Source organism: Poecile atricapillus, chromosome 17 (assembly GCF_030490865.1).
Source record: "Poecile atricapillus isolate bPoeAtr1 chromosome 17, bPoeAtr1.hap1, whole genome shotgun sequence".
In the NCBI taxonomy this organism is placed as follows: domain Eukaryota; kingdom Metazoa; phylum Chordata; class Aves; order Passeriformes; family Paridae; genus Poecile; species Poecile atricapillus.
The window spans coordinates 4,224,061-4,243,580 of NC_081265.1; the positions used below are offsets into that span (position 1 = coordinate 4,224,061).

Below are 19,520 nucleotides of genomic sequence, written 5' to 3' on the forward strand. Positions count from 1 at the left end.
TAGAAAACACACTTCCTGCCCTCTTCTATCACTTGATCATAAACTAGACCAACTTCTAAAATTCAGATTTCTGCAACAATGGAAATTCATGAATGCTGAATTTTGCTGATAGGGGTTGCTCAAAGTGGGAAGGATCAAACATTCCCAGTATTTAAGTTTTGAGGGAGGATATACTTTAATCCTCTTCTTTCCTCCTACAGTTACCATTATGGATGTGTAACTTAAAATTAACTTCTTGTACAAGACCATGTGTAGTACGGCTGGAGTAAACCAGTTAAATGTCCCCTCCCAGCAGAGCCTCAGTTCCTGATTTCAAATAATAGGGTTGTAAAGGAGAGTGGGAAGCAAAAGGAGACAATGAGGTAAAGAAAGTACCACGGGAAGGCAACTCTGGTTTTGCATCTGAGTTTTTACACTTCACTGTACTCCCAGACACATTCTGGAAGAAGAATAAACTGCTCTTCTGCCAGCCCCTGGCACTGCATTTGCATTGAGCCCTGGAGTGTTCTGCTCCAACCAGCTTCATCATTCAGCCCAAAAGAGATTAAGCGTGAATAGCTCTGCCAAAAAGATGATCATCTGTTAACAGAACTAGTTCTGGACACCCCAGGGACCAAGGCACCTGAGACAGATCACGCTCTTTACACACAGATGCTGAAGGCACATCACTCTCAAGCAGGCAAAGCTCAGTTTCTAGGTCAAATCACTGCACAATTGGGCCTGATGTCCATAAAATTTAGGAATACAGAGCCAAGGATTACAGGGCAGAGGGTGAAGACAGTTCTCCAGCAGAGTTAGGATGTCCTGGGATGTGAACTGAGAGGGAAGGGCTCCACACTGCACAGCAAAGACTGGCAAATATTACACTTAAATAAACCAAGCATGTTTAAAAATGTATCTCTCCCATTCACAATTTGCATGAATTTTTCAGAAGGTCTAAGAAAGTCTAATTCTGAAAAGGTAAATTAACTCCTTATCTGTTCACACTTAAAGCTTTTTAAAAAGCCGGCCTTAAGTCTGGAATAAATTCAGCAGGTAGCAATGTCTTGACCTTACATAGGAATATTTGCTTAATAAAGCTAAGGTTTTATCAGACTATTTCCTTCTGTTTCCTTTCTGGTGGGGTAATGGAAGCTACACCCATCACTTCACTTTGACGTGTGTAACCCAGAAAAGCCTCAGCTCCCTGTAAAACCTCCAAGTGATACGTTTCTTTGTTAGAAGATGCCTCGGGGCTCCTGTCGCATTCTTCTAAACACCTCAGGAAAAACGAAATGCATTGTTAACAGCTAGTAGAAAAGCAGTACGCCTAAGTCATTCTTCTCCTGAATGGAAAAGAACAATTTCTCGTGAAATATCGTTCCCATTATATTTCTAGATTGCTTTGCTGGGTAGCTGCCCTGTCTTTCACAAGCCTCAGGCTGAAAATAGGGGTTTTAAAGAGAAATTTTGATACTCCGGGAAAGAACGAAAGGAAAATGTGAAAGTTCTCGCTAGAAGAATTTTGTAAAGACTGGTGCCAATCAGTTTCTTGAAGTGTTCTTAAAGATTAAACAAATAAAAATCAACTCAAAATGAAAAACTTAAACTTCTACTCTTGAAAGACGTAAAAATGAGCAACTCCGACATTCACAAATAATTTCCTTTTTCCTGAGCCAAAATGTTGTCAGAATCAGCATTTTCTGGACATTTCAGCTTTAAGAGAGAACAGCTTTAACACTGAATTTGGCACATCCAGGATCAGGCAGACTGAGAAGAGGCACAGGGAGCCGCAGGAGGAGCAGGGTGAGGAGGAGTGCCCAGGATGGGCTGTGCCAGCCCGGTGCCCGCTCCTGGCCGTGCCCAGCCGCTCTGCAGAGCCGGGGATCCCTCTGCCATCATCAGCTTCTCCCCCTGCCCGGGGCTGCTGGCCCTAATGCTGCTTTTGTGGCCCAGCATTGTCCGGCAGAAAGGCGTCAGCTGCTCCTCAATGCCTGTCACAGCACACTAGGGCTGCACTATAGCTGAGGCTCGCCCGGTGCCACAGCAGAACCACGGCTATTTATCCGCTATTTATTCCCAGTTCGCCTTCCTTCCGAGCAGGGCACACAAAGACACAGATAAATGGCAATTAAATCAACCACAATGGGTTGTGTTAACTACTGGTAACTAAGAAGCCACCTTGAACCCTCTGCATCTGAGATATTCACCACATGACACGAGGCTTCAGCGCACAAAGACTTTTCAATTTGGGATTAAACGTGTTGCATTGGAAATAGCTCTGGTAAACCCCAGCAGCAGATTAAAACTGGCAAAGAGGGACGGATGAATGGCTGGGGGGAGTCAGTGGACATAAGCATTTGCACTGGAAGAAGGGGTGCAACCAAACCTACTATTTTTTAAAAAGTTTTGCCACCTTCCCATGTTTCTGGCACCTGCAAATTCCTGGAGGAGAGAGGAATTCTGTGCGCTGGCTGTTTTAACAAAGCCTGATTCCACTTGCTGGAGTTCTGGTTCTTTAGGATCAAAATCTGAATAAAAAAATGCCATCCCTTGGGAGGCTTAACCAAAACCTAGACCAGCAAGAATGAGACTGAGCCCCAGCATGACTGGAGAAGGCAGACCCCGGGCAGGGTGTGAGCTCTCTCCAAGAGCACATGTTGGAAGTTGCAGTTTTTCTTAGGAAGACTTTATTTGCTTCCAGCTTGCACGATTGCTTCTGAAACCATGGCTTCCTCCTTTCAGGATTTTCCTGCAGAAAATTTTGCGAGTTGCTCTCCAGATGATTCACATTTAGTCTTAGAGACTATTTTTAGCTGCTTTTATTTCAGCACACGTTCTTGGAGAGTCTCTGCTATTTATGTGGTCGACATTTCGCTCCTCTTGGCTCCTCTGGGGAGAGGCTCCACGAGGCAGATTTTGGGAGCAGAGCCTGCACATCATTCCTCCTTTTGTATGTTCCACACAGCAAAGCCAGAGCACTCCTGAGCCTGACAGCAGCAGTTTTTATCACCATGAAGGCAGATAATGGAAAGCAAATAAGCCAAGGAAAATCAAACACACTCCAGCTTCTCAGAATGTTTGCAAGGCCATTCTCAGGCTGGTTTGAGCAAAGGTCTGATGATCTGGACACTGAAGGCGTAATCATGCAGCAAATACAGAGGCAGTTGTCTACAACTGAGCAATAAAAAACCACGAGAAAATTGCTGCAATATGTCTGGGGCAAATCTGACACCAAGATATGAAGTCACCTCTTAGTTAGGGTCACATAGCTTTAAAAAAAAAGGGAGATATTAAATTATCAGTGGGTCCATAGCCAACATCAAGGTAGGTGTACATTTGGTGTTTGAGCTGGACACTGATGTCTTGGGGATTAGTTTTACAGCATTGACACAGATATTATGGGATATAGCTAGTAATAACCCAAATCACATGCAACTAAGTAATGTTCCCAGCCCAAGAGGCAGTGGGAAAAGTGCAAGTGGGAAACTGCCTTGTATCAGCTTTCACTGACTTCTTTCACATTGGGAATAGTGCTGAAGTATGGAATCATTTTTACACTGGTAAAGTCCCATGGATGAAGCAAGCTCTGTCTTGCTTTAAGGAAACCCATAAAAAAGTCTGTTTTTATGAAACACAAAAGATTAATATTGTAAAGTTTCTGCTGCTCTTCCAAGTGTGGTTAAATTTTTTGAATGAGTTTAAATTTTTGGCTGGATAGAATTTGGATTCATGCATCCACACACACAGTCAAGACCCATCACAAACACTGGGAAACCCAACTAAACCAGAAAGGAATGAGCTAGAGGCAGAGGAGAAAAGCAATTTCAAGGTACACATGTTAAGCAACTGCAATTTTTATCTTTGCTGTTTTCCCTGGCTTACAAGTAAATCTCTACCATGGAGACATTCAGCACACTCTAATATACAACCCCATCTTTTAAGAGCATCCTGTATATTGATCCCCAAAGTATGGTCCAAGGTCATTATCTTATAATCTGCTAGGTTAGGAAGAGCTCCTGGGGAGCCAACATATGGATGTACTCTGAGCACATTATCAGCTGCAGGACAGCAGCTCAGCCCATTGCACTGAGCAGTGGAGCTGGGCACACTCTTTTCTTGTGGCTAATATGGCAATAATTAGGGCTGCTCTCTGGTTCAGTAGACTAAAACATTTGACAGAACAAATTTATCCCAGGAGTAAATCAAAGAAAATGGAGGAGTTACACCAGTAGGAGTCATGGCCCACTGAGCTCCTCTCCTTGAAACCCCTGCTTGAAAATATTAGTTATTTGCACACTGAAGTCTGGGCTACTAAACAGAAATTAGACAGCTACATGGGAAAGAATTACCTGATTGTGAGATGATTAATTAGTATGCTGTAAAGACATGATTATCCTGGATCTAGAGAATACACCACATTTGTTCTCTGCTCCTTACAAGGTGACAATGGCAACATAAAGCACTTCTGCCCTAAATCCCTAAATGAACAGCAAAAGGGCACAGACAGTAGCACTCAGTATTCTGGGCTTTAATGAAGGTAGGAATATGCAGGATGGACTGACACAGCTCAGTCCAGTCATGGTAGGTCAGAAACCAACAAGGAAACAGCTTCACAAACACACCTGCACCATCCCTCAAATACACTCAGTGCACCACTCCTGACATCAAGTGTGCAGCCTCACAGCAGGAGAGCAGCAGTTTCTGACCACCTCTGTTTGGCAGTGTAGGTACCATGCCTCAAGACCATCAGCTCCAAATTTTAGCATTGCAAATTTTTTTCAGCCTTGTAAATTTTATAAATGCCTGTAGGGACTGGAGGATAAACAGCACATGCACTTGTGGCTCCTGAGACACCAGGGAAAGGCAGGAAGGCTGATGTGATAGGGAGAAGAAAGATTTCCAAAACTGGCTGCTTCTAGCAAAACACAGCCTGAACATGCCTTTTGTAGAAGGGTGAAGCAAACTTATAATGCCACCCTTGTGCAGTTTGTAAAGTAGATTTGACACCTGCCAATCTCCCTAGAGCAGCAGCTTTATAAACTAATGCAGGTAAGCAGGACAGGCATGTGCCTTCAGCACTCTCCAGAGCTTTGATCCTTTCCCTGGCTGAGGCAAGGGAGCCCTGCTTTACTCTGCCTTTCATTTGGGCAAGCTCTGCAGACAGAGGAACAAGGAAAAGCACTCTGGAAAATGATTAGCCTTTGAAATTCAGTATCAAATTCCACCTACATGCACAGAAGTACTGCTGTTATAGGTGGTCAGATGGAAAAGCTGGCCCAGCAGACAGGGCACCAGCTGAGACCCAGGTACCTGTTCCCACTCGATGATGGACATCTTCTGTGACCCCAGTGGTATGCAGTCACCTGGCTTATCTGGAAACCAATATGACTCTGCCACCAACCTGGGCCTTATCCCTGAACAGCTCAATTTATCTTCAGACTTGGATGAATAACAATTTTCTAGCTCCCAGAGAAGCTGCAACAGGAATTCATTAGAGCCTGTGAAGCACTTTGATACTATAATAATGGAATAAGTATTGTAAATAGTTTTTATGCTAATTCCTTCATCTACATAACTCTGGCCTCAGCCTCCAGGAATTTAACTGATATATGGTATGTGGAATAAATCTCTCAGAAGTTACAAGCTTCTGTACCAAGCTTGCAGATCATTTCCACATCTCTCCACCCGTGCAGAGCCACCCCACACTTGTCCCTGCAGGATAAGGGAAAGCAGCTGCTGTGAGATGATAGCAAGTGATAGCCCCAGAGCACTGGGAATTGTGCTGCTTCCCACAGCTTTGGCACCAGCCTTAGGGGGAAACAAGGATGGCAACCCCTTTAAAACCCCCTAATGACTAAGGCCATGCGCACCCAGCTCTCTGGGATGGACGTGTGTGGGCAGTTTTCCCTGGCTGGTCCATTGTGCCAGCTGGGGTCTTCCCACTCTGGTAAGTAAATGTCATTAGCACTTCTCACATTCCAACTCTCCTGCTGGGCCAGCTCCTGGCAAATCCTTAATTCCAGCAGGTGCTTCAGAACCAGCCCCTCCAGAAGCATCAGGAATAAAACATCCCTGCACAAACTGGTGACACGAGGCCTCCCAGCCACCACCTCCCTGGGAACCCTCAGCATTGCACCCAGGGTGCTGAGCACACTGTGCTGAACTTTGCCTCTGTGTCACCCCTTAGCTAGACAGCTCCTAATTAACAACCTTGTGTGGGCCCAACCAGCTCTAGACAATATTTTCAAATGTGACCACTGTGAAAGGAAAAAAAAAAATAAAATAGGTCAAGGGGATTATGCAGGGTGACTAATGATTGCTGCATGCTGGGCTGAGATGTGAAGTCTGGCTGTGTTTTCAAAGGTGCATAATAATATGTCCTTGTGTGACCCGTGGTGCTGTTGACACTTTTTCTGAGTTGATGCCTTCTCACAAATCCCCATTAGGCTGGAAGCTTGAACGCCCACCATGAATGATGGCAGCCAAGTGGAAGGACCATCAAACTTTGCAGAACTCCCATTTAAGTTTCACTTCATTTCTTAAAATCCAGGCAGCAGAGGCAATTATTTAATTGTCAAGCTCTTTTGGAGTTGTTTGCTGAGGGATGTGGCTGTTGTTCTTAGACTTGGGGCAGGACATGTTAATTCCATGACAGATCTCTGGAGCTGGACAAGAGATAAGAGGAGGGGGCTCTGCCAGTAGAGCTGGCAACTACGGTCAGGTGGATGTGCCCTGCCAGCCAACGTGCCATCCAGGCAGTCAGAACTTATATTTTTATCCTTATTATACTGATAGGCAGGACAGCATGGTATATGGAGGGCATGGTTCAGCTGCCCTTCCCAAAAATCATGAGAGGCTTGTAGCAATAGGAAAATGAATTCAGCCGTTTTCTCTCCTGGTCATATGTTTAGAGTCCCTCCAAATACACTTTTCATTAACAGGGAAGTTAGAATTCATTTTTCTACGCTGACAAATGTTCATTAGCCAAGTATTTGTATCAACTTCTCCATCCTGGTCACAGAAATACACTCCCTTCTACAGAAATTGGAAGAAAAAGCAACTCAGCTATAGCTCAGCCAAACCTACCTCACAGGAACTCTGAAGCAACAAGTGCTGCAGAGCCTGAGAGAATGACAGAAAGCAGCCTTTTGTTTCTATTATGGTCCCTTCACAGGCACTAAGACTATAAATATCACCAGAGCAAAGTTTCTTAGACAAACACAAACATACCAGGAAAAACATAACCTCTGGTTCAGCTTGACTATAAAGAGGAACTGGGAGACATTTGGTGTCAGACAGCAAGGCCCTGCACATGGGCTGTTGGCAGCCTGGCAAGAGCAGGGTGTGATGATGCCAGACTGGGTGATGCTGGTTCAGACTGGAGCAGGGAACAGCAGGTGCAGATCTGCTGTGGAAGGCAAGACACCCTCAATTCATACCACATTTATTTCAGGATGCCTCAGGGAAAACTCCCAGCTTCAGCAGAAATGTACAGCTGCCCAGTAAAGCTCATGAGGGTGGGCAAGGCTGTGACAATATTAGCACCATCCAGACCTTTCAGATTGATTTGCACCTTTTGGGTGATGTTTGCATTTATACTGTGCATGAGGAAGGGCAGCATTTAGGTACCTCCCCTAGGCCTTTAGATGACACCAGTTTTAATTCCCAGGTGATTCTACACTGGAGAAGGACAGAAATTCCTTGCTATAGCAAGAAGAGAGCTCTGTGACTGAGCAGCTATGGGCCAGGCAAGGCCTTTTCAATGGGGTGCCACTGAGGTATTGCTGTCCAGACTTGTAGAAGCCTTGAGCTCCTCACTCCTGAGATACAGCACAGAATGCAACAGATGATCCACTTCCACCTCACTGTTAGGTCTCTGCAATCACTGGCTGAGAAGAATAATTTTGCACAAATTCCCCGATTTAAATCAATCCCGAAGTGACAAGAATACTTTTCTTGCTTTTTAAAGAAAAGCCTACTGGAGCTAACAATCTGATTGTTCCATAAATCAATTTCTTTCCCAAGTGTAAAACCTCCACTTGTTCATTCTGTGTCTTTCATCCTAATTAAATACTGATGTGAAGTAATCAGCAGTATTGTCAATGGCCTGGTGCTGCACAGATACTTCTGAATATACAATATTAGAGGGACATGAACCTAATGAAGAAGATTCCCACCCAGCATCTGCACCATGACCTGCAGTGCAGGCTGGAAACATCCACTGAAAACCAAGACACCCCATGAATCTGGGGTGAGTCCAGCCAAGGGCCTGCAGTGCCCCATGTTCTGTAGAGAACAGGTCATGGAAAGGGCCCTCCTTGTGCTAAATATGACTTTTGTGTATCCTTTCAGCAGGGAGCAAAATACTTCTAGTTACCTTTCACATTCTGTTTCCATAATCTGCTCAAATAAAAACCACTGAACTACTCTTACACACAAATCCCTGCCCTTGACACTCACCTCTCCCTTCTAATAAATCATGTTCACTATGGAAGTGTTCAGATGCCATGAGAAAAGATGTCCTGTGAGGCAGCATGGGGGAAACTCTGAGACCCCCTGAGTGATCCTAGAAGCAGTTACAGATGGTGAAACGCCTCAGGAAGCAGAAAGACGTGTGGTCCATGTGGTTCTTGTTACCCACGAGCTCTCATGGAGGCGTCAGGAGGGCCAAGGCAGCCCCAGCCTCCTGGAAAGTGGGATGTGGAGCCTCCCCAAGCAGACCTGCACATGCCAGCCCCAGGGAGCCATGCTAACAGACATAAGAGGGGATGTCCTAACACAGTCTGAACCCCTGGGACCTTATTCAGGAGGTTCCTTCCTCTCTTGTGTATCAGTTCCCTCACAGGAAAGAAGACATTGCATAAGAAGATGAGCCCATGCACAATATGATGATTTCATTCAGTAAATATTGAAATACTCCTACTAGTGCTGGTTTCTTCCCTTTCCAATGTCTTCCTTCTAAAGTGAAGTGATCCTGTCCTCCCAGGAGAGAGGCAAAGGAGCACAGGACAGGCACTATAAAAATACAATCAAGAGAGACTGTCTCTTCCTGTGAAGGTTTTTGATCTAGTAACACTACACACAAGCTAGAGGAAAAGCATGTCCCTCAGCAGTACAGTAAGAAATGCCCTGGCTCTAAGTCAGGAAACATCTGACAATTTTGTTTATGGGGGAAAATCAGTGACCTTCAATAACTGCAGAGAAAAGTGCTCCAGGACTTCCCCCAGCCCTAGGACCTTGCCTCATGAAGCACATGGGGCAGTGTTATTCTGTCATTTCACTGCTAAAACTTTTCTTTGTAAACCAGCAGGGTATCAGTCACTCTTGGCAGGGCACCTTCTGCTATACCTAAGCACAAACTCTTTCCCCTTTGATTTGAGAACCACAACATGACACAGGATTTCTCCCAGTGGCAGTTTTTTGTCAGGGTGCAGTAACCTGAGAAGGCTTCCTCAGAGTTTCTTTACAGGCAAGGAATTGTACTGGAGCACAGTTGAACTCTGAATTTACTGCACAAAACTGCCTTTTATAATTCCCCATAATATCTCACCATTGGCTTGGCAGTGAGACAAACAGAATCATTTAAGTGCAGTTTCAAAATACAGTGGAAAGAGAAAGCTGGTGATTTATTCTGCCACTTGACTGACAGCTTCCCAGGTGACAAAACTGTGGCAGCTCCCACAGCCAGATAACCCTGCAAAGTGATTCATAGTGGGATGGTTGTTGATCCTTGTGCTGAACAATTCAGAGGAAAACAAATATCTGAGAAAGGCAATATTTATCTGTTAGTTTCATAAAATACTCTACATTACTGTTTTCCATAAAAATCAGATCTCAGAGGTGCAAGGAAATACGGACTTCATTCATTATTCAGGCCTCTTCACTTTTTCACAATAATAAGTAGTCTGTGAAATATTCTGAGGAGTGACAAGCCATTTTAAATTCTAAAACTCTCAAAACCCAAAAAAGAACCCCATCGAGGGTGAAGCTGTTAGAGCTGGAAGGAGGGATATATATGAGTAAAGCTCCTCCTGTAACCATCTCAAAAGGTTACAAGGCGGGAAAAAAAAACCCCAACCAATTCAGCAGGAACACAAACTTGTTCCTCTCACGTTCTCAAATTGATTTTTATCAATAAGATATAAATTATGTTTAATAATAAGAATCTGACCAACAGTTCTTCATGGTCCTTCAATACCCCTCTGCATTCAGGACAGGTTCCCACCTTCCACACACTAAACCTTTCCATGATTGTGCCCTAGGGCATTGTAACCATATGATCCATCTCCTGATGAAACACACGTGCCCCAGTTACCCACAAAAATGTTCTCCAATGGCATTAGCCTTCAAGGAAACAATAATTAAGAACTCATTGAAGCAACAAACACCAATAATTTTTTCAACATGCATATGGCAGTAATAAATGCAGAACGGTTACAGATCGAGGAAACTTCTTGTGGAGAATATACAAAAATGTGCAAGGTTCTGTCTGTTGCTGTCACCAAAACAAGACAAACATCCTCTCTGCCTGTTGAAGAAGATGGCAGCACAGTCAAGTAAATTGAGAAGTTCCCCCCATTTTAAATGAGGTCAGATTTTGTTGAGTGCTATGAATAAATTCCTATCATGGGCAAGACAATTTACATAAGTATTGCACTATTCTATACAAATCAGTAGCCAAAACTCTATGATGTATATATATAATATTTATGTATTTGCTATACCTATCAAAGGGTGCAGAGCCTGCAAACTTCCTCTCCTCCAGTCATTATCCTGCTTGGCTCTACTTGGTGCTGTACAAACACACACTGAGTACATGTGGAGTGAGCAGAGACTGATGCCCAAAGGTAACAAAAGAGAAGGATTCCCACCAGGGCTATCTCCTCACTGACTCTCAGGCTCCACAGCTCAGGACAAATCAAAACCTCTTGCAAAGTCAAGCAGTTTGTTATCACAGTCTTATTTACACAGGGCTGCCACAAGCTCCAAGGAATCACCCTTTTTGATACACCTTTTCGACTTTGTGTACTCTCCTTCCAAACCCTTCCTGCTGGTTCAGACTGAGCCACAGACCAGACTCACACTGTTGGCCCAAACTGCTCATCAGCATTTGTGTCAGCTCCATATCAACGCTGCCATGGTTATATTTTTATTCCAACTTACACTTCCTAGCAGCTCATCATAACCAAGTTCCAAAACAAGCCTGGGATGTACACATCCACCCAACATCCACCCAAACAGGCTGCTCTGGCTCATGGCTTTTTCCCCAGCTGATGCTGGAGTCAGCTGGGCGTTTACAGTAACAGCTTGGGTAAAAAGGTGAGCCAAATAGCTAGTCTGGCAAATTAAATCCTAATTAACAAGGCCTCTCAGGGGCCTAATTAATCTTGCCTAGATTTCCGTAGACTCAGAAAACCTAACAATTGGCAGTTGCTTTCCTATTTCTCATCTGTAGCTGTTGGAGCAAGGAGAGTTTCATTCCACTTTAACCAGTGCTGAAACTGGTTTAGGTTCTGCAAGGAAAGAAATTATCTCCCTTTTTCCTTGAGCTTAGGATGAATCTCAGCAGCCTCTTGCTGGCACATAATCGCTCAACAGAAGCTGCATTTCTCTGCATCCCCATCCTAGACAGGGCCTCTGTGTCCCTGGCTGAAAGAAGGTCAAATAGCCCATATCTCTTCTTAATTTTTAATCGCAATTTCATGCTGTTATTTCAGCTGCTGGAGGCAGTGTAGCACAAATCCCTCAGGAGTAATTCCTAGATACTCTCTTGTAGGCTGGCCTACTTTTTCTTCCTGTTCAGTTACCAATTGCTTCTCTGAGCCCAGATGTGTGACAGTGCTGGCAAAAACTGCCTCCACCCAGACAAAGACATTCTACACTGTAGCATGTAAAAATAAAAAAATAATAATAATATAAAAAAAAATTAAAATCACATTTTAATTCTTCTCCAGTTTCTAAAAACAGACAGGATAATCAAGATCTCATTTTAGTTCTATGAGCCCAGCTGAGTACAATGGTTTAATTTTGAACTGTTCTGTTGCCTCTGATGCAGGATATTGCCATGGTCCCTCTGTGGCACTTCTGTGACACTCGGCTGTGGCACTGTCCCCCTGCAGGACCAGGTCACAGCCCTGCCACGTGGTTTTGTGGGGACTTTGGATGTGGCAAGAGCTGGGACTGACATGAGAGATGAAGGATGTGGGAAAGGTGTCCTGGAGCTTTCATAACCAGGAAAAGAATTGGGCAATTTCATGAACTGTCTGGGTCACTTTGGTGGCAATTCTTGGGACTACTGAAGTCGTGTATTTGAACCCTGAAACATTGTCTCACAGCACAGCAGCAGCTGTCTGACAGAAATTACTCCTGTAAGATTTCACCCATGGAAGAATGTTTTTATTTTAGTGGGTAAATTTCTAGCAATATGTGCAGCTATTGTTTTGAAAAATGAAAGAAGCTACCTTCAAAAGATGACACTGCTCTCAGGTTCATCAGAGAAGTTAAAAGGCAGAAAAGAAGCAGTCAGATTCTTTTTGTTTGCTTGTGCAATGAGGGATTTTGCTGGTTTAATCAGCTAGAACCTCTCTCTGTGACTGACTTTCTCTTTACAGTTTCATAATAACCTGGAATCTTGGTTTTATCAACCAGCTTTTACACATTTACACAGAAATTTCTTCTTCTGAAAAAACAACAACCAAACCCACAAACAAATAAAAAGAAAACAACCAATTTAAACCAATGTTATTTATTTTAAAAAACCAACTATATTTCAATTTCACAGCTTTATCACTGTAAATATTCCACGAAGAATAAAGACGATTGTGGATTGTCCCACAGTCTTCCATAAATGAAGCAGAAATTTCCCCAGGCAGCAAAGAGAAATGATACAAAGTAGAATAAGAAATAATAAAAATCAAGAAAGAAAGAGCCAGTGTCAATTTATGAACTGGAGGACAAAGATTTCCTTGTCACACAAGTGTCAAGAAACCCAGTGAATGCTGTGTGCCCTGCCCTCATAGAGCTACTTTTATTACAGATATTTTGGTATTCCCCAAAGGCCGTGTATCAGTCAGGACTTGTTCACCACCCTCAGACAGAGCAGTTGCATTTCTTTCACAGGAATACAGAGCAAGGCCAGTGCTGTCATAATATTTCTTTGCTTTTGTTGCTAAGAATGCTGTACTCAAGGCACACCACAAATTAAAGTGGACAGATTTTCAGTACATCAAACAAAAGGCAAAAGGCACTAAACCACAAAGCCATACTTACCTGAAGGGTTAAGTCAAGAGGGATGTGACTTCCTCAATAAAAGAGACCAACTTTTAGCTTTCAGTCATTTCACAGCTTCTACCTAAAGACTGTGCCACAGCCTAAATTGGTTTATCCAAGGATGGGAGGAATATTTTGCCATGGCAACTGACAATTTCAGAAAAAACACCCCCAAAACTGTGCTCTGTCAGAAAATCAGCAGATTAAAAGGTTGAAGATAATGCCTCAGAAAGAAAATTAAGGTTGAGTCAGAAAATGTCTATTAAACAGTGGTTCTGCCAAAGAGAGAGGTGACAGGATTCAAAATGGTAAAGCTCTGAATGCTATACAGAACTCTACCCGAGCTACAGAAAATAAATACTTAAAAAAAAAAAGAAAAAGAAAAAGATAAACAGATCACAAATAAGTGTAAAAAATGACTTTCCTATGGATGCCTGGAAGGATGCTCCAGTTGGAGTTTCATGTCTGTTGCCAAGTCACAGCTGTGACGTCTGAACCAGGCAGTCACACTTCCCTGTCTCAAACCACCCAGCCAAATTTAGCCCTAAGAAACAGTAAATTTTAACTCAGACAAGACCCCGTGGGGAACAAACAATCTTTGCCCCCTCACTGATTTATGCTTCTATTACAGGAGACCAGCGGTTCACCTGCAAGAGCAGGTGCTTAAAATTTAAACCAGCTAACTGGCAGAATTTGTATAAAAACACTGTCACAACTTCATCCCAGATGCTGGATTCTCACAGGGCACCACCTGAATCAACACTTTGCACTGAGACCCTCCATTCTGAGGGCTGTGGCTTCTCCACCAGGTCACCCCCCAGCCCTGCTGGCCTCAGACACTGTGGTTGCATTTGGGGTGTTGTGCCAATTACTGGGTGGGAAAAGATTTCTCCAGCCTGCAGGCTCTAAGATCTCAGAGTATTTTGTTGGCCCAGCCCACGATGAGAAAGTCAAAAACTCAGATTTCTCTCTAAAGAAAACCCAAAACACATTTTGAGAAAGAGAAGAACTATTTTTGACCAGGCCAGAGTGCCTCATTTCTTTTGAGTTATTTTACATGTGTTTTACACCGCAGATGAGCAAAAATGAGTCAGGGACAAAGTAATTTCCCCTTTAAAAATGTCAGTGTGTGATCCACCAAATCAAAAATGCAAGCTGGTTTTAAAAAAGAAAATAATCCTCAATCTCTTTTATGGCTCTGTTTGGAGGAGTTAGCATTTATTTTCTTGAAAGGTGTCTGCCTTGCCCCAAGTGCAGAACTGCTCATTCTCAGTACAGCAGTTCTTCAGGGCAGCATTTCAGAATCAGCTTGAGCAGCCAGAGTGGCAGGTTATTTCTATGCAGGTGTTTTGACCAAGGACAGTTATTTTTGCATGTATGCACAAACCTAAAAAATAAAATTCAGAATATCACCAGGTGAAAGCAGGCAATTTCCATGTAAATGAATCCCAAACGGGGGCACACTGTGCTCTTCATTGCTCTTGGTAATTGCTCACTGGGGTTTTCTCAGCAATTCTACTTAATGTTGCTTTTTGATGCTCAAAAAAAAATAGGAAAAATGAATTGCTGAGAGTGTTGCCTGTAGAGGTTACAATAAACTCCTCCCTGGTGCAGACAGTGCATATTGCCTGTGTAAAATTCTGCCTGGGAACAGGCACTTTTTTCTCTCTGTAACTACACAGCTGTACCTTACCAAGCCTTTCTCCCACCTTACCCCTCCAGCAAGGATTCAGACAAGGACCCAGGGAACAACCCCAGAAGTTGATCTAACACCTGCAAAGGTCTAAGAAGTGTTTCTACCAATTTCAGCAGGGGCTGGGATCAATCCTGAGGCTGGGCCTCCCAAAAGGCCATCTCTGGAGATGCTGAGCACACATTTCTCAGGGGACGCAGCACAAGCTGAGGGGAAGGAGAATCTGGCAGATTTTGGAGCACCAGATGTAACACAGACTTGTGGATGTCCAGGTCCTGTGGGGACAGCAGGACACAGGAGCCCCCCAGCAGCTTGGTAAGGGAAGCAATTTGCAAACATGGACTGTGTGATCCCAGGGGGGCAGAAAACAGCCCAGGTCTCAAGCACAGGGAATCTTCACACGCAGACACTGAGCATCTGCAGGAACACACAATGGGAGCCAACAGTGACTGAGAGTGTGTGGGTGGTGGAGAAAACTGGAGGCTGATAAGAAATGGAGGAAAAAAAGCTTCAGTTTGATGTATTTAGTACTGCTTGTCTTTACCCCACCAACTGTCTTCCTCCTCTCTTGGCTGTTGGTTTGAAAAGATATTTCCACCTTAACCACTTGTGTGCTTTTTCTGTTAAGAGAGCAGTGCTGCTGCTATTGCTGCCACTGAAGGTGGAAGGAAAGATTTATTTCACACTAAGACACAGGCAACACCTGTGTCTGATGTTAGGAAAAACACTTTCAAGAAAACCCTTCTAATAAATGAGGTCAGTTATTCTGCCCAAGAACACTGGCAACTTGATGGTCAAGGTGGAGTCATTGCTTCTAAACACATGAGATGAAAATTAAAAATATTCTGGTTACAGGCTCTCCTGCTACCTTCTTCCACAGCCTAGTGAAAAACTCATTTGTATCACAGTGTTTTCACAGTGCAGAAGGTCCCCTCTGCTCTGACACAGGCACCTGCAGATATCCTCAAGCAGCTAGTGGGGAAAAAAGCTTTTTTCAGAAGGTGGTGAGGGACTCCTAATTGCTACTGAAAATATTTTCAAAGCAGCAGATCAGCCAGCAGTCCCAGCTCCATCCCAGAGGCAAACACAATTTATTTGTCATGTTTCAACAATTTTTCTGCTGTTCATACAGTGTAATTAATCACTTGGCAGGCAGGGGAACACACAGAGGACTGAAAAGGCAGCTCATTCTTTGATATGCAGCGATCATCCTGTACTTTGGTAAGAGACAGAGTCACTCTTATTTACAGATGGGAACAGAAAAAAAAAGGTATGTGGCAACACAATGCAGCAACAATTAATAAGAAACAAACAGCTTTGATTATAACAAGGACCCTGCCATTATTGTACCTTACAACATGCTTTTCCAATGGGTTTGCATGTATGGCTTTTGGCCATTGATTCCAGGTGAAAAGGCAACAACTCACATGTAAAAACAGTCTGTCCCTTCACAAGGAGCACTCAGAAGTGCCCTGCTAGCTGATGGTGAGGCTCTAAGATATGTCACTCAACCCTTCTTCTGTCATCTGTTGGGGTGCTCTCGATTCAAGCTCCCTTTAAATCAGCAGCCAAAATACACCAGGTGAAGAGCTGACAGAAGAGCTCTTGTTCTGATTCCCATTTCCCTAAACTTAGGGTCTCAGACAGAAGAGCACCTAGCCCCACACCACTGCTTCTCAGGGCCTGCAGTGCAAACCTTGGCCAGGGAGCTGCAGATGCAGCCAGCCTAATTCCCTGGGAGTCCTGTGGCCAGTGCTCACAGCTGGCCGGGTGCCCGGGCAGGCCCAGAGCCAGCCATTTGGAAATGTGAGACACAGGCACTCTGCTTTGTTTGTGCTGGCTCAGTCTGGGCCTGGGTTTTCACACACAAACTTCAGCTGTGGACTTTGTGTTGGTTACCATCTCCAAAAGGCTACCCAAGGGCTCTGAAGTGCTACCAGATGCCTGCCACAAAGCAAACTGGGCTAGGGAATCTTTTGTCTCCCTTCAAACTGAAGCCAAAACAAGAGTTGAGGCCATAGTGCCAAACACTGGGAAAGGAATTTGGGATTGACAAATTGCCTTCTGGCAAATTCTGAGTATTTCTATTACCTCTCTAAAGGCTGTGAGAGACAGAAATTATACTAATAAAGAAAACCTGACCAAAGCAGTGCCTCAAATGGAGCACAATTCAGACTTTAACCAAATCAACAGACTCAACTCACAGACAGACAGAAAAGCTTTATTTGTAGGTGCCAAAGCTGAAGGGCTCTAAAGCTGCTATCTCCTAACTGCAATCCCATCCTCCTAAGTTTCTGTGGAGCAGCTGTCTCTGGTCCAAAGAGAAAACACACTCTGCAGCCTGAATCAATGCTGATGGAAGTCAGTGGGACATCCTGTAGTAACCAGGTTTGCTCTTTATGTTCTGCATATCACACCTAAAGAGCCTTGAGCTCAAAGGCAGAGCTCTCCATTTGCCTGTGATATCACTCAAACAGCGTTTCAATAGAGACCAATAAGACCCTTCCATGGAATGGCCTTTACATTTTGAATTCAGTACACAATAGGATTTTTTTTTTCTTCCTTTTTTTGGACAAAGTTTTCAGACATTAAAAGCTTTAAAAGCTTGTCAGCTTTTGCTCTTTGTTCATACTGAAGAAAAACAAAAAAAATCAGACCATTAATAAAACGTCAAATGAAATGCCCCAAACTCTTGGTATCAGGGGGTTTTATATATCCCTTTAAATTAATTGCACTTGGTTGTAATTAAAGGCTGGAAGCTTGGAATTTTCTTCTTCCCCATTTGACTCAACATATTCAAACAGCTGGATCAGTTCAGCACCGCACAGTGGCTTCTGCTACTTCATCCCACATCTTGGAATTACCTTCACTTCAATTTGCTGCCTTTGGGCTTCAGAAAGCTACAGTACAGAGAGGGGGCTCTTGGGAGGGGAAGGAAAAGTGAAAGCAGAGGACAGTCACAAATAACTTGTGACAAGGATGAATCTCCCTTTCAAGTCATCGTGTGAATGCAGAGACAGCATAACAATGAAGCAGCTCAGTACCTGCCTGTGTGTAAGCACAGCCCCTTGGGTGGAATAAAAAAGATGCATTCCCTTTTAAAATATCTGTTTGTACCATCACGGCAGTTGTGTCCTTCTGCTGCCTGGGAATTTGAGAGACATGCAAAGGGTGCACTGGGGTGAAAATCAGATTAGACAGGCAACGACCATTTGTGCCAATGGGAGCTGCCCATAAATTTGATTACAGCACCAGGAATTCACACTCATTAAGGTCTGGGAGTTGCAAGGACAGCTTATATGTTTTCTGTGTGTTCTTCCTTGGGAACTGGGAACGAATGCCATTCATGGTGATAGTCTTAAATCCACCTGACCCTCAGTTCTCTCCTTCATCAGCATGAAAATTCCAATTTCCTTCCATAGCAAAGAATCCTTAAGGCTGGAGCAGAGGCTGTTCACGCCTTTTCCCAGTCTTTAGCTGACATCTAGCGAACAGTTTCCAAACTGCACCTGGAGGACCTGCAGGTGGGAGATGGAACGAACCCTTCTGGAGGGCAGAGCTCCAGAGGTGCTGTGGTATAAACATGGGATGTGCAGCAGTGCACACCATTCCCTGTCTGCTCCCCACCACGACAGCTCACCTGGGCAGGTGTGGAAGGATCTGGTTCTGCTCCCAGGCTGCACAAATCCCACACTAGCTCCATTAAAGTGGGCAAACACTGCTGCAGGACCCCACTGCAGTGGTACCACCCCCTGCAGGGACCATTCAGGGGGCTGGTGGACATCAGGAGTGACCAGCAAGGCTTCCATCACAGCACTGTCAGATCAGCTCTTTCTGAACAGGAAGGGTCACCCTTTGCCCCCTCCCTCTCCCAGAGGCACAAATCCAGCTCTCAAATGGGAAACTCAGCAGCTGGTACCAGGATTAGCAACTGCAATTCCCACCCTCAGGCTCTCCTGGAGGATGGATGGCAGAAGAGGCACAGTTTGCAGAGTTTTGCAGTTTGTCTTCAAGAGCTCTACCCAGCACATCTTTGCATGACAGCAGATGTGAAATCTCTAAGGAATACAAAACTAACTGTCACCTGCATTCAAAGAGTGTCAGAACCAGCCTGCAATGTCTGCATAGTGATAGGGGAACACTGAGGGTGTGCAGAGCCTGTTTTCATTTTACAGCCTCTCTCAGCTACTGCAAACCAAGGAGTTTGGTTTATGGCATCTATTAAGGTAACCAAGAAACAGCATGGTGGGTATCCATGTCATCAGTCATGGGGTTTAGAAAAAAAAACCAGGGGTTTAGAGACAAGCAGAGTGGTGATGGACACTAAGGTGCAGGAAATGTCTCTATTTTTTGTATGGACAGTGGAAACCGTTCTGTGTAACTGCATGGAGTGGTGTAACCACCCCAATCAGCTCACCAGCACACTTATCCTTCTGCAATGCATGAGAATTGTCCTCACACTTCACGACCTGTGAAGGTAAAATGCTTTTCCTGTTGATTTCAGTATCATTTGCAGTTTATAACACTGCTGACACACAATCCTTCCCTGACTGTATGATGCTAACTGCACCTTTGA

General features: G+C 44.1%; 1 protein-coding gene across 1 annotated transcript in view; it reads right to left on the reverse strand.

The window, feature by feature from the left end:
• The window catches only part of RAB11FIP4 (RAB11 family interacting protein 4), a 113,024-nt gene that overhangs the window by 51,143 nt on the left and 42,361 nt on the right, over positions 1-19,520 (reverse strand). The window lies entirely within an intron of this gene.